We start from the raw sequence: 13378 nt of genomic DNA on the forward strand, positions 1-13378 counted from the left end.
GAGTTTATGGCAAAAACAACAAAGTCGAAGTGTACCTTTAGGATTTTGGTGAAGGAAACTACCTTTGTAAGGAATGCAATAGACACCTTTTGAGAAGCAGTCATTAGCTGCATATTGGGCTTTGGTAGAAACTGAGCAACTGATTCTGGGTCATGAAGTGGTATTAAGGCCTGGAATTCCGATTATGACTTGGGTAATGAGTACCCCAGCTTTCCACAGAATTGGACATGCGCAAGAGGCAAACATAATCAAATGCAAGTGGTATATTCAGAATAGGTCAAGAGCAGGCAAAAGTGGAGTTTTTGCTCCACATGAATCTGTGGCAAACATTGACACTGAGGCAAATGAAAAACCCTCTGAACCTAAGCAACTGTTGGTACCGTCCTTAGTGAAATCGAATAATGCATGTGATGGACTAACTGAGGAGCAGAAGAAAAATACTTGGTTTACTGATGAGACAGCAAAATATTTGGGACACAAGAGACATTGGAAAGCAGGAGCCTATAACCCTTGTACCAGGTGAACTCTGGAAAGTTCTGGAATAGGTGGAAGTAGCCAATATGCTGAACTGATGGCAGTACATCAAGTCATCAAGACAGAGAAAGAAGGATGGTGTCATATATTTACTGACTCATGGGTGGTAGCTAATGGGTTAGCTATGTGGATGCCTATATGGAAGAATCAGAATTGGGAGATTCATGGCAAACAAGTTTGGGGTAAAGAGTTATGGGAAGATATATGGGATATGTCTCTGGTGACAAATTTGTCAGTTTTTCACATTGATGCTCACGTGACCTTGACCACACCAGAACGTGAGTACAATGCACACACGGATGGGCTAGCAAAGATTGCTACTGAATGTATTGTCCCTACTCTGACCCCAACTGATTACATAGCCTTAGCAAAATGGGTCTACCAGACAGCCAGCCATTTAGGGGTCCAGGCCACCCATCAATGGGCACAGGATCGAAGTATTAGTATCTCTCATGCATTGTTAAAACAAATAACAGAGCAGTGTTGTATATGCCAATTAGGGAAAGAAAGAACTGTTTCTAGGACAGTAACTGGAGAGATAGCAAGGGGAAAAGTTCTAGCCCAAATTTGGCAGATAGATTATATTGGCCCACTACCCCAAGATAAAGGATGTAAATATATATGTACATGTGTTGACACCTATTCAGGTATACTAGTGGCTTGTCCTTATAAGGACGCAACTCAGAAAAACACCTGTAAAACCCTAGATGTTGTAAGTTTATACTATGGAACCCTGATGCAGATTCAAAGTGACAGTGGGTCACATTTCAAGGGTAATGAAATGAAAAGATATTGTGTATTGAATAATATAGAATGGATTTATCATATTCCATATTACCCATAAACATCTGGGCTAATTGTAAGAATGAATGGATTATTGAAAGAACAGCTAAGAAAATTAAGCTCTAATAATTCATATCAACATTGGAAGGATAATTTGACTATTGCCTTACATAATTTGAATAATAGGCCCTTAGGAGGGAGTAAACCTCTAGCCAGAATGATGACCCCAAATCTGCAGATTAGAAAACAGCAAACTTGTGAGATCCAAAATATTGAATTTTGGACTGTGAGGGAAGATGTCTCACCACCGTGCCCACAAACACCTGGTTCAGCAAGATATGATTTACATTGTATAGAGAATTTTAGGTTGAATAGGAAAGAGATAAGAAAAACCTCTACTGGGATGTATGAGAATCCCCAGGAATCATTTTGGATGGATTTTACCTAAACCAGGATTAGCAGCTCAAGGTGTACATGTATTGGCTGGAGTGATCGATTCTAATTATCAAAGAGAAATTGTTGTGACACTCCAGAATTTGGGTAAAAAACCTGTACAATTTGGTAGAAATGGTAGGATAGTCCATGTGATTATTATTCCCTGTGAAAGAAATACCCTTTGTTATAACTGACCCTCCTTCCAAAATAACTCTCAGAGGAAAGGAAGGTTTTGGTTCTAGTGATGGAATAAAATTGGGAGCTAAAGCATGGGTAAAATGGAAACCAGATGATGTTCCAAAGGCTGAAGAAGTCACGGCCCGTGGGAAGGACAATACTGTAACAGTTGTCTCTTCAGGGGAAGATAATTACCGAATCATACCCCTGAACCATATATTTTACCATGAATAAGGCTATAGTAATAGATTCATGGACTCCAGAAGTATGTCTGATGCTGATAAATGCCACAAGCCACTCAGAGGGAAGGTGATCTTGTGTGATTCACAGATGAAATTTTGTATATCTGAGTTAGGCTATGAGATGGAATCTTTGCATAATTGGAGTCTTCAATGAAAACAGAGATGATTTTATTTGAAGGATAATAACCCATACTTACCTACCCTTTTTGTTCTTTGTTTTGGTTAACTTTGTTGCTAGTTCTGTCTCCCTTAGGCTTATGTACCCTAAGTACCATACAGTTTCAGATGACTGACTACCTAAGCACCTAGCATTCCTGGAACTCCTGCCAGCTTGCTAAAGAACTGACATCTGGAATGTGACTCCAATTTCAGAGAGAAGAAGCTATGGAGAATGAGACCTTTGCCCCTTACCCCAAGATTTTGAGCTCCATTGGTTCGAGAAGGGGGATGATGGTATTGTTCTGTGTAGTTATTTTGTATTATCCTTGTTGTGTTGTTTAATTGTTATGGTATTCTTGACACCAGTTTCCCATTGACCTATGTAATGGATACAAAGATCTAGGGGCCGACAAGTGAGCCATGTGGCCACTCTGATGATGAGATATTATGTTAAGTATTATGCAAATGTGATGCGTTCATCCCGAGGGGATTCTATTGTACTTGAAAAAAAAAGGAGAGAAAAAGGTTTTGTACCTATTTAGACACAAGTTGCTTATGTAATGGGCATGAAAGATCTTGTGCCCAAATGTAAAGGCAATCGGTAAATGAGAAGATCTTTCCTGCCCATTTGAATAGGCTTGGGGTGGGTTGGGGAGCTCTCAGGTTCCTAGGGGGTAGTGGCTAAGACAGGAGCCAATTATTGGCGCCTGAGTTCTGGTCACTCAGATGACATTGTAGTTGATGGGATGAGGTCTGGTGACTATATAAAAGGAGAGAACACAGCTTAGAGATTGAGATGTAGTGGAGGCAGGAAAAGGAGAAGTGGTGGTGGTGGCAGCAACAGGCACTACTGAAAGAAGGGCTGACCCTCGTGCAGACTGGAGAGTGCCAAGCAAGGGCTTGAGGACAGCGGGTAATCTTCTTACTGGAGGGCCCTAGCATTGGGGCGAAGCACCAGTATGGCTTGGCTTGCTGCCATAATATTTTTCTGTAACCTCCTGGTCCCTATTGTGAGATGGGCATATTGGTTTTGGAAGGTTCTTGCCAGAATATCAAATTGGGGACACTGGTCCATGGGTCTGCTATTTTGGAGCTTAAATAAATGCTTTAACTTCTTTACCTTCTACTTAGAGAATTCCTTATATCCTGCGATTCTGGACCATTCAAGCATATTCATGATTTTCTTTGAATTCCTGAATTCTGCCTTAATGACATAGCTTGGCAGTTTAGTTCAAGTAAGGACCTCAGTGTCTGGTACCTTATCCTTCTGGGTGATCTTCAGAATTTTCCTAAGACAATTCAAATGGCAGCAATTCAGTTTCCTGGCGTGGCATTGGTAGACTGTCCAGGTTTCACAGGCATACAACAATGAGGTCAGCACCATGGTTCTTTAGGCCTTCAGTTTCATAATCAGTCTTATACCTGTTGTCTCCCACAGTTTCCTTCGGAGCCTCCCAAACACTGAGCTAGCTCTGGCAATGTGTGCTTCAACCTCATTATTAATGCATACATCCATGGAAAGTACACCACCAAGGTAAGTGAACTTAGCCACAGCATTCAAAATGTCTCTATTTGCTGTAATCTATGGTTCCACATATGGATGGTGTTGTGGTGGTTGATGGAGCACCTGTGTTTTATTGGTGTTAGTTGTTAGGCCAAAATTAGCACAAGCAGCAAAGAATTGATCCATACTTTGTTGCATCTCAACCTCATAGGCTGCACTGAACGTGCAATCATCTGCAAAAAGAAAATCATGCACCATCACACCCTCCACTTTGGTCCTGGTTCATAGCTTTTTCAAGTTGAAGAATTTACCATCAATGCGGTAGCTGACTTTGATGCCATGTCCATCCTTATTGAAAGCATTTGACAACATGGCTGAAAACATCATGCTAAAAAGCATGGAAGCAAACACACATCCTCATTTCACTCCATTGGTGATTGGGAAAGCATGAGAGCATTGTCCATTATCTAGAACCCAGGCAAGCATGCCATCATGAAATTGACGTACAATGGTGATGAAATTTCCGGGCAACCAAATTTTGACATAATTTTCCATAAGCCCTAATGACTAACAGTATCAAAGGCCTTGGTCAGATCTACAAATGTTGTGCACAGACTTCTGTTCTGCTCTTGGCATTTCTCCTGGACTGGTCAGGCAGCAAACACTATATCAACTCTTCCTCAGCCCTTTATGAAGCCACACTGGCTCTCAGGTAGATGACCATCTTCTAGGTAAAGAATCAGCCTATTAAGGAGGACTCTGGCAAGAATCTTGCCAGCAATGACTGAGAGAGAGACCACCCCCCCCCTCCCCGCCCCTGTGATTGTCATAGGACAATCTATTTCCTTTACCATTACAGACATCAACAATGGAGGCATTCTTGAACTCCTTGAACCTCTTCTTGCCATGTAACCTGGAAAATTTCAGTAAGCTTTTGTATGAGCGATGGACCCCCTAACTTGTAAATCTTAGCTGGAATAGAATAAGTACTAGATGCTTTGGCACATGAAAGGAGCCAAATGGCATTCAAAACCTCTTCTTTGGATGGAGCTAGGGAGAGATTGACTTCCTCCTGAGGTAAACAGTCAATGGCCTCAGCATTGATTGATGATGGTCTGTTCTGAACAATATGGTAGTATTCAGCCCAGTCAAAGAGTGTACAGTTTTATGGCCTTTTAGGCATAGTTCCATATTGTTCTCTAGAATGGTTGGACCAGTTCACAACTCCAGCAACAGTTTATTAGTGTACTTATTTTCCCTCATCCCTTCCAGCATTTATCATTTCTGATGGATGAGAGGTGGTAATTCAGAATTGTACATTTCTCAAATGAATAGAAATTTAGATCATTTTTAATGTGATTAGGGACAACTCTGATGTCTTCTAAAAACTTCCTGTTCATATCCCTTGACAATTTATCAATTGTAGAAAGAATATTTTTATATAAATTTGACTTAATTACCTATACATTTGAGAAAACAGTCTTTTTATCAAAGAAATGTGCTGTATTTTTTATGTTACATCATTGTCTATGGTACCTTTTAGTAAAATATACCTTCCCCGATTGTCTCTTTTAATTCGGCCTATTTTTTCTTTTGCTTTCTCTGAGGTCATGATTGTTACCCTTGCCTCTTTTAACTTATTTTGAAGCATTATAGATTATTCTGTTCCATTTCCTTGTTTTAACTCTGTGTGGGTCTTTCCATTTCAAGTATGTCTCTTGTGAACAATTTATCATTGGATTCTGGTTTCCAGTCCATTCTGCTATGCTTCCATTTTATTAGTTAGCTGATCCCATTTAGATTCACATATAATTATTAACTGTGTATTTCCCTCTATCCTATGGTCTTTAAATTCCCTTCTCTCATTTTATCTTGTCCTTCCTCAAAATTCTATTTTATTTCTGAGCACTGACCTCTTGAACTGACCTCCCTTTTATCATCTGTTCCGTTCTTTTATCCTCCCCCCATTAACCTGTTGAGTAAGATAGATTTCTATGCCTGAGTGTGTGTATATTTTCTTCCCTCTTTGAGCCAATTCTGATGAGAATGAGATTCAAACATTGCTTGCCACTTCCCCCATTTTTCCTCTTCCGTTAAAGTTTTTCTTTGCACACCTCTTTTACATGAGATAATTTTCTGCATTCTACATCTCCCTTCCTCCTTCTCTCAGTACATCCTTCATTTTTTTAGATCATGCCAACCTAATCAATTCTTTATACTTCTTCTGACTGTATTAATAATGCTAAAGTTTTTAGGAATTATATGCATTATATGTAATTACATGTGTTAAGAATGTAAACAGTTTAATTTTATTGAGTTCCATGTTTACTTTTTTATGTGATTGTGAGTCTTCTGTTTAAATGTATTTTTTTAATTCAGCTGTCGTTTTTTCATCAGGAATTCATGAAAGTCTTCTATACAATTAAATGCCCATTTTTTCCCACTGAAGGATAATACTTAATTTTTGCTGTGTGGGTTATTTAGGGATGTAATCTTAGTTCCTTTGCCTTCAGGGATGTAATATTCCAAACCCTTCACCCCTTTAATGTAAAAGCTGCAAAATCTTTTGTGATCCTGACTGTGGCTCCATGATATTTAAATAATTTATTTCTGGCTGCTTCCAATATTTTCGCCTTGACCTGGGAACTTTGAAATTTAGCTTTAATATTCCTGGGAGTTTTCATTTTGGGATCTTTTTTCAAGTGTTTATCAGTACCTTCTTTCAATTTCTTTTTTTTCCTCTGATTCTAGAATAATGGGACAATTTGCTTTGACAATTTTTTTGAAATATGATTTCTAAGCTCTTTTTTTATAATAGCTTTCTGGTAGTGAAATAATTATTAAATTATTTCTTCTTGATCTGTTTTCTAGGTCAGTAGTTTATTTTTTTTCCTCAATGAGGAAATATTCTTTTTTTTCCTTCTTTTTACTTTGTTGTATTGTTTTGTAATGTTTCACGGAGTCAGTAGCTTACACTTGCCCAACTGCAATTTTTAAGTAATGATTTTATTCAGTGAGCTTTTATACCTCTTGTTCCATTTGTCCAGTTCTGCTTTTTTAAAGAATTCTTTTCTTCAGGAAATGTTTGTACCTCCTTTTTAAAATTTAACTTGTTCTGATTTTTAAGAAGTTCTTTTCTTCAATGAATTTTTGTGTTTCTTCTGGCATTTGGCCAATTCGGTTTGCTAAGATTCCATTCTTTTCACTTTTTTTTGCCTCTTACCAAACTGCTAATTCTATATTCAGAACATTCTTATATCACTCTTGCTTTTTTCTCCAATTTTTCCTCTACTACTCTTAGGTCTTTCTTTAAATCTCCCAGGAATTCTTCTTGGGATTAGTTCCAATTAGCATTTGTTCTTTGAGGCTTTGGTTGTAGCTTTGGTTACATCGTTATTATCTTAGCTTATGTCTTGGTCTGACCTGCTATCATGATAGATTTTTATGGTTAAGTTCTTTTTTTTGTTCATTTTCTGCCTATTTCTTGACTTCAAACTTTGAGTTAAAGTTGTACTCTGTACTCCTGGGGCTTGAGAGAAACTGTTTCAAACTTCAAACTTTATTATGCTGCTGTTTTTTAGAGCTTGTTCTGGAGGTCTGCAAGTTTTCAGTGCTTTCGATATAGTGTGGTCTAGGGAGAGGTACAGTCAATGCTCTCCTGGTCTGAATTCTGGTTTTTACTCAGTAAGGGTCCCTACTCTGCAGCCAGAAGTCCTGGTACTTTTCTAGGCACTGGGACAGTGACCAGGGCTTCTAATCTCCTGAACAACAAGTGCTAGCATTCTTTTTTGCCCTGGCACTGTGACCCAGAACATCTCTAGGCTAAGAACTCCTGCAGCTGACACTGTCATGGATGACTCCAAAACCTACAGCTGATACTGTTGCCATGTATACTCTGGGCTGGCTCCCAACTCAGTGACATAGACTTTTCTGCTGATGTTCTAAGTTGCTTAGGCTGGAAAAATGTCTTACCCTAACCTTTTGTTGGCTCTGCTACTCCAAACTTTGATTTGAGATGTTATTTTAGAATATTCAGAGGGGCATGTTGGGAGAGTTTAGATTGTTTGCTGCCTCTAATCTGAAGTTTTGGCTCTGATCCCTCAATGTTTAATCTAAATTACGTGCGTGAGAGATATTTATTTTCTATTCACAAAACAAATGCTAAAGGACACACAAATTACTCATCATGTATACTGAAAAAATCCCCAAGATTCAGTAAGTGAATTAAAACTATTACATGTAATTATTGTATGTGAATATACATATACACATTCATACATATAGATGTGTACATGCACACAGACAGTTCTTAATTTACATATGTGAACTGTTCTATAGATTTCTATGTAAAACAATTTTCATATAATGAGAATTGCCAGTACATGGGGAAGGGTGGGAGGAAGGGAAGCAGGAAGGGGACCAGGTCCTAGTAGAGAGAGGGAGCCAGTATGTGGTTCAAGGACAAGGAGGAATGGTGGAGACAGAGAAGGGAGAGAAGGAGGAGGAGCACAGAAGGCCGGGACAGCCACATCTCACACCAGACAACAAGTCCTTTCAGTGCTGAACCACACTGTCAGAAGCAGACAAGGAGTTTGTGATTTCCACATTGTCTGAATACCAAGCCAGAATGTGTATTTGGCCAGACCCAGAAAGGGGAATTCTGAGTATGCTTCATGGAATGGTCTTTATTTTAGAGAGAAACATATTGTCTCCCAGCTTTCCAACAACTTTCCTGATGACAAATCGCATTTTTGTGGGGAGGTCCACAATGGCTTATTAGGCAAGGTCTTCAGTAACCCTTGGTAAATCATTCAGTTTCCTCATATGAGTAATGAGGAAGTTGTACTCAGTGATCTCTAATATCCCTTCCAACTTTAAATCCATGGTCTTTTGATTCTATACTGTGAAGACAATGTCACAATTTTCTTTCCTGGTATATAACTAAGAATTCAGAGCTAATTATCCCATAAGTAGCTTAAACTTTTTTACATGTATACATATACACAGTGGTGGAATTCAAATGAATTAACAAGGCATTGTCCACTGAACTGAACTGAGGTGCAGCCCCCACTGCTGTGGTGGGGCAGGCACAGGCCCCACTCCTATTAAAAACCAGTTCACACAACACAACCTAAAATTAGGTACAGGTTCTACAAACCGGTGTGAACCGGCTGAATATATACACATACATAGATATTTTTATATATATACATACAATATATGTATATGTATATATATATATATATATATTTCATAATAAAGCTGAAAAATACCTTTTAGGCACCCCACCATGACCTTTTCTTTTCTTCCTAGAAGTGAGTTCCCATCAAAGAAACAGTGGAGGATAATATGAAAATAAAGAATTCCCTGGCCAGGGAAATAAGCAGGTGGAGACAAGGAGAGGGAACATTTCAGGGGTGGCGGCCTGCTAGTGAAAATAATAAAATTCTTAATTTATTTTGAGTTTTTGCGTTTTCTCCTTTTTTCATTTGTAATTTTGCTGAAGGTTTTTTTAGTCTTTATTATATTTGTAAATGGCTTGTTAATTTTATTTGTGTTTTTGAGGAAACAGTTCCCAGTCTTATTTATAAATCTGACTAGACTATAATTTTCCATTATTTATTACTGCTCTTAACTTTAAAATCTTTCTCTTTTCTAAAAAAAAAAAAAGAAGAAGAAGAAAAAGCTCTTTCCATTCGGCTATTGCTTTGTTCCCTGTCTTGTTTCTTTAGCTGAAAACTTAATTCATTCATTTTCTTTCTGTTTTGATGTTGGTACTATTAGTGCTCAGTGATATAAATATGTCTATATTATCTACTTCTCATATTTTTATACGTGCTATTATTGTAGTCACTGTCTTTGAAATATTATTATAGTTTTTTTCCCCCGTATCCTTCCTTAACCTAACGACTGTTGACTATATGGTTGTGAGGTTTTCCTTATTGTATTTTATGACTAATTTTATCATTTTGTAGTCTGAAAAGAAATCATGCATAAGTTTTGAACTTGTGCAGGGTTCCTTGATGACATAGTATGTGATCAGTCTTTGTGAGTGTTCCATGTCTATTAAAACAGAATGTAGACACTATGGTCCTCTTGATATTTCTATTAATTCCAGCTTATTAAATAAGCAAGGCTTTAATATTTTTATTATTCATTTCCAAATATGATTTATAATATTCTCATGATATTTTTCCATATATCACTTCTTCTTGTATCATTGTTAACCTCTTTTTATGAGAGTAACTGATGTATCATTTATCATATATTAATTTAGAATTACTGAATGTATCTTAATTATTTTACCTATCACCACATTGTTTGTCCCTTTTAGTGATTTCTAGTTTAAATTAAATTTTATCAGATACCTGCACTGTCACTTTCACTTTGTTTTTTGCAGTCTTATCATATATTATAGAAGGATTTTTAATTTAAATTTATAAACAATGTCTTGTCGTCAGGTGGTAGAACTTGGAATGTCAATAACAACAATGAAGAAGAAAGGGAAAATGTAAAGAAAAAAATAAGTGGGATTGTATAGCACTGAATATGAGAATTAAGAGAAACAAAATAGTTAAGACTTTCTGAAATTTTGAACTTGGGACCTGGGGAAATGTTGATATGATCCAGGGTAAGAAGGAACAGTTTTTTCTGGTTATGGGGAAGATCATAAATTAGATAAGGTGACTCAGTGGATAGAGTTCTGGGTTTAGAATCAAGAAGAGTTATCTTCACAAGTTCAAATTCTACCTTAAACACTTGCTAGCTCTGTGACCCTGGGCAAGTCACTTAACCCTGTTCATCTCACTTTTCTCATATATAAAATGTGCTGGAGATGGAAATGGCAAAACACTCTAGTATCTCTGCCAAGAAAACCTCACAAATGGTGTCACCAAGAGTTGGACATGGCTGAAACAACTAAACAACAACAAAAGTTTGAAGTGATACAAGAGAATCAAGATAGAACCATCTATTGGATACTTGGAGATATGGTATTGGCATCAGTACAATTCAGTTTTTTTTAATTAATTAATTTTTAGTTTTCCTCATTCATTTCCAATGGATTTTGAGTTCTGAATTTTCTCTCCATCCCTTGCCACCCCCCAGAACCAAGGTGGCATGCAATCGGATACAGATTCTACATAGACATTCATATTAAACATATTTTCACATTAGTTGTGTTATAAAGTAGAACGAACCAATAGGAGAAACCATGAGAAAGAAGAAACAAAAAAGAGAGAGAGCAAATAGTATGCTTTGATTTGCATTTAAACTCTATAGTTCTTTTTCTGGATGTGGATAGCATTTTCTACCATGACTCATTTGGAGTTGTCTTAGATTCTGGCATTGCTAAGCAAAGATAAGTCTATCAAAGTTAGTCATAACACAATGTTGCTGTTGCTGTGTAAAATGTTATTCTGGTTCTGCTCACTTTACTCAGCAACAGTTCATGTAAGTCTTTTCAGGTTTTTATGAAGTCTGCCTGTTCATCATTTCTTATGGAACAATAGTATTCCATTACATTCATACACCATAACTTGTTCAGCCATTCCCCAATTCCCTCAATTTCCAATTCTTGTGCACCACAAAAAGAGTCGCTATAAATATTTTTGTACATGTGGGTCCTTTTCCCTTTTTATGATCTCTTTGGGATACAAACCTAGAAGCGATATTGCTGAGTCAAAGGGTATGCATATTTTTATAGCCCTTTGATCATACTTCCAAAGTGCTCTCCAGAATGGTTGGATCAGTTTATAGCTCCACCCACAATGCATTAGTGTTCCAATTTTCCCATATCTTCTGCAGCATTTTTCATTTTCCTGTTTTGTCATGTTAGTTGATCTGATAGGTGTGATATGGCGCCTCAGAGCTGTTTTGATTTGCATTTCTCTAATCAACAGTGATTTAGAGCATTGTTTCATGTGACTATGAATAGCTTCAATTTCTTCATCTGAAAACTGCCTGTTCATATTCTTTGACCATTTATCAGTTGGGTAATGACTTGCCTTCTTATAAGTTTGACTCAGTTCTCTATATATTTTAGAAATGAGGGCTTTATCAGTGGCACTGGTTATAAAAATTCTTTCCCGGTTGTCTGCTTCCCCTCTAATCTTGGTTGCATTGGCTTTGTTTGTTCAAAAACTTTTCAATTTAATGTAATCAAAAATATCCATTTTGCTTTTCATAATGTTCTCTATCTCTTGTTTTGTCATGAAGTCTTCTATTCTCCATAAATCTGACAGGTAAACTATAGTATCAGCCTTTATATCTAAATCATGTACCCATTTTGACTTTATCTTGGTATAGGGTGTAAGATATTGGTCTATGCCTAGTTTGTACCATAATATTTTCCATTTGTCCCATCAGTTTTTGTCAAATAGTGATTTTTTAAATTCAAGTAGACTTTATTTTGTATTAATTATTTTTTCTTATTAGCAATATATATATACATAATTATTTTTCTTATAAGGAACATACATGTGTCTATATTTGCATATGTGTGCAACATATATATGTATGTATTTGTTTGTGTATACTCCCCAAGTAACTTTTTCCTTTTAAAGGGAAAGCTCAGACTATTTACAGTGATTGCAGATTATTCATTCGATTTTTCTTTTTGCATTTTATTCTGATTTATTCTGATGCTTCCTAGAAGGAGTGACATATCTCAATCTTCTGTTCTCTATCTCAGATGTCAAAACTAGTGAATAAAAAGAGGTATATGTTTGGTTATTAATTTATTAATGCTTATTCATTCTTTAATTTAAACTCACTTTTTATTATAGATATAATTTTCACATTGGTAAAGATAGTTGCTTTCCTTCTTTTCACTTTTTTCTTTTTAAATATGAGTCTGTTTTAAGCATTTTTTTTACTAGTAAATGAGGACATTTTTAGTGTTTGTTACCATTTTGTTTTTATAACACATTTTAACCTAAATCCAAATTAGATTATTTTTATAACTGTTATTTCATGATCATTCCAACACACATTTTAAATCTTGATTAAAATTAGTAACATGCAAAGTATTTATTTTTAAGAACTTTTCCTTCTGTCTATGCACTCTGAATCCTATCTTAAGCCTTTTCATCCACTCCACCACTGTCTCCGTATTTTCAATCCACTCTTTATATTAACTTTCTTTTCTGTGATATGACTCCCATTTATTGTGTGAACTTTCTGCCTAGCATATAGTAAGTGCTTAATAATTACTTGTTCACACAATGCTTGGAATATTGTAAGCACTTAACAAAGTTCATTCTTTCTTGTTAATATATTTTCCCAAACTTTTTTTGTAATTTTAAAATATACCTGTATATTTTAAGTATATATACTTGTATCTGTAAAAAACATTATGTGATTTGTAAAGTATGTCTTTTTGTTTTCTTCTTAAATAATCTATTTGTTTTAATTCTAAGTTTTTTTATCCAAGAAAAAGTATCCAAGATACTTTTCTTTATTATTTTTGAAAAGTCCAATATTTTTCTAATTATTATGTTTTTACACATAATTTATTTTTCCTTTATCCTCTGAGTCTTCACCT

This window comes from Trichosurus vulpecula, chromosome 9, assembly GCF_011100635.1.
Source record: "Trichosurus vulpecula isolate mTriVul1 chromosome 9, mTriVul1.pri, whole genome shotgun sequence".
Classification (NCBI taxonomy): domain Eukaryota; kingdom Metazoa; phylum Chordata; class Mammalia; order Diprotodontia; family Phalangeridae; genus Trichosurus; species Trichosurus vulpecula.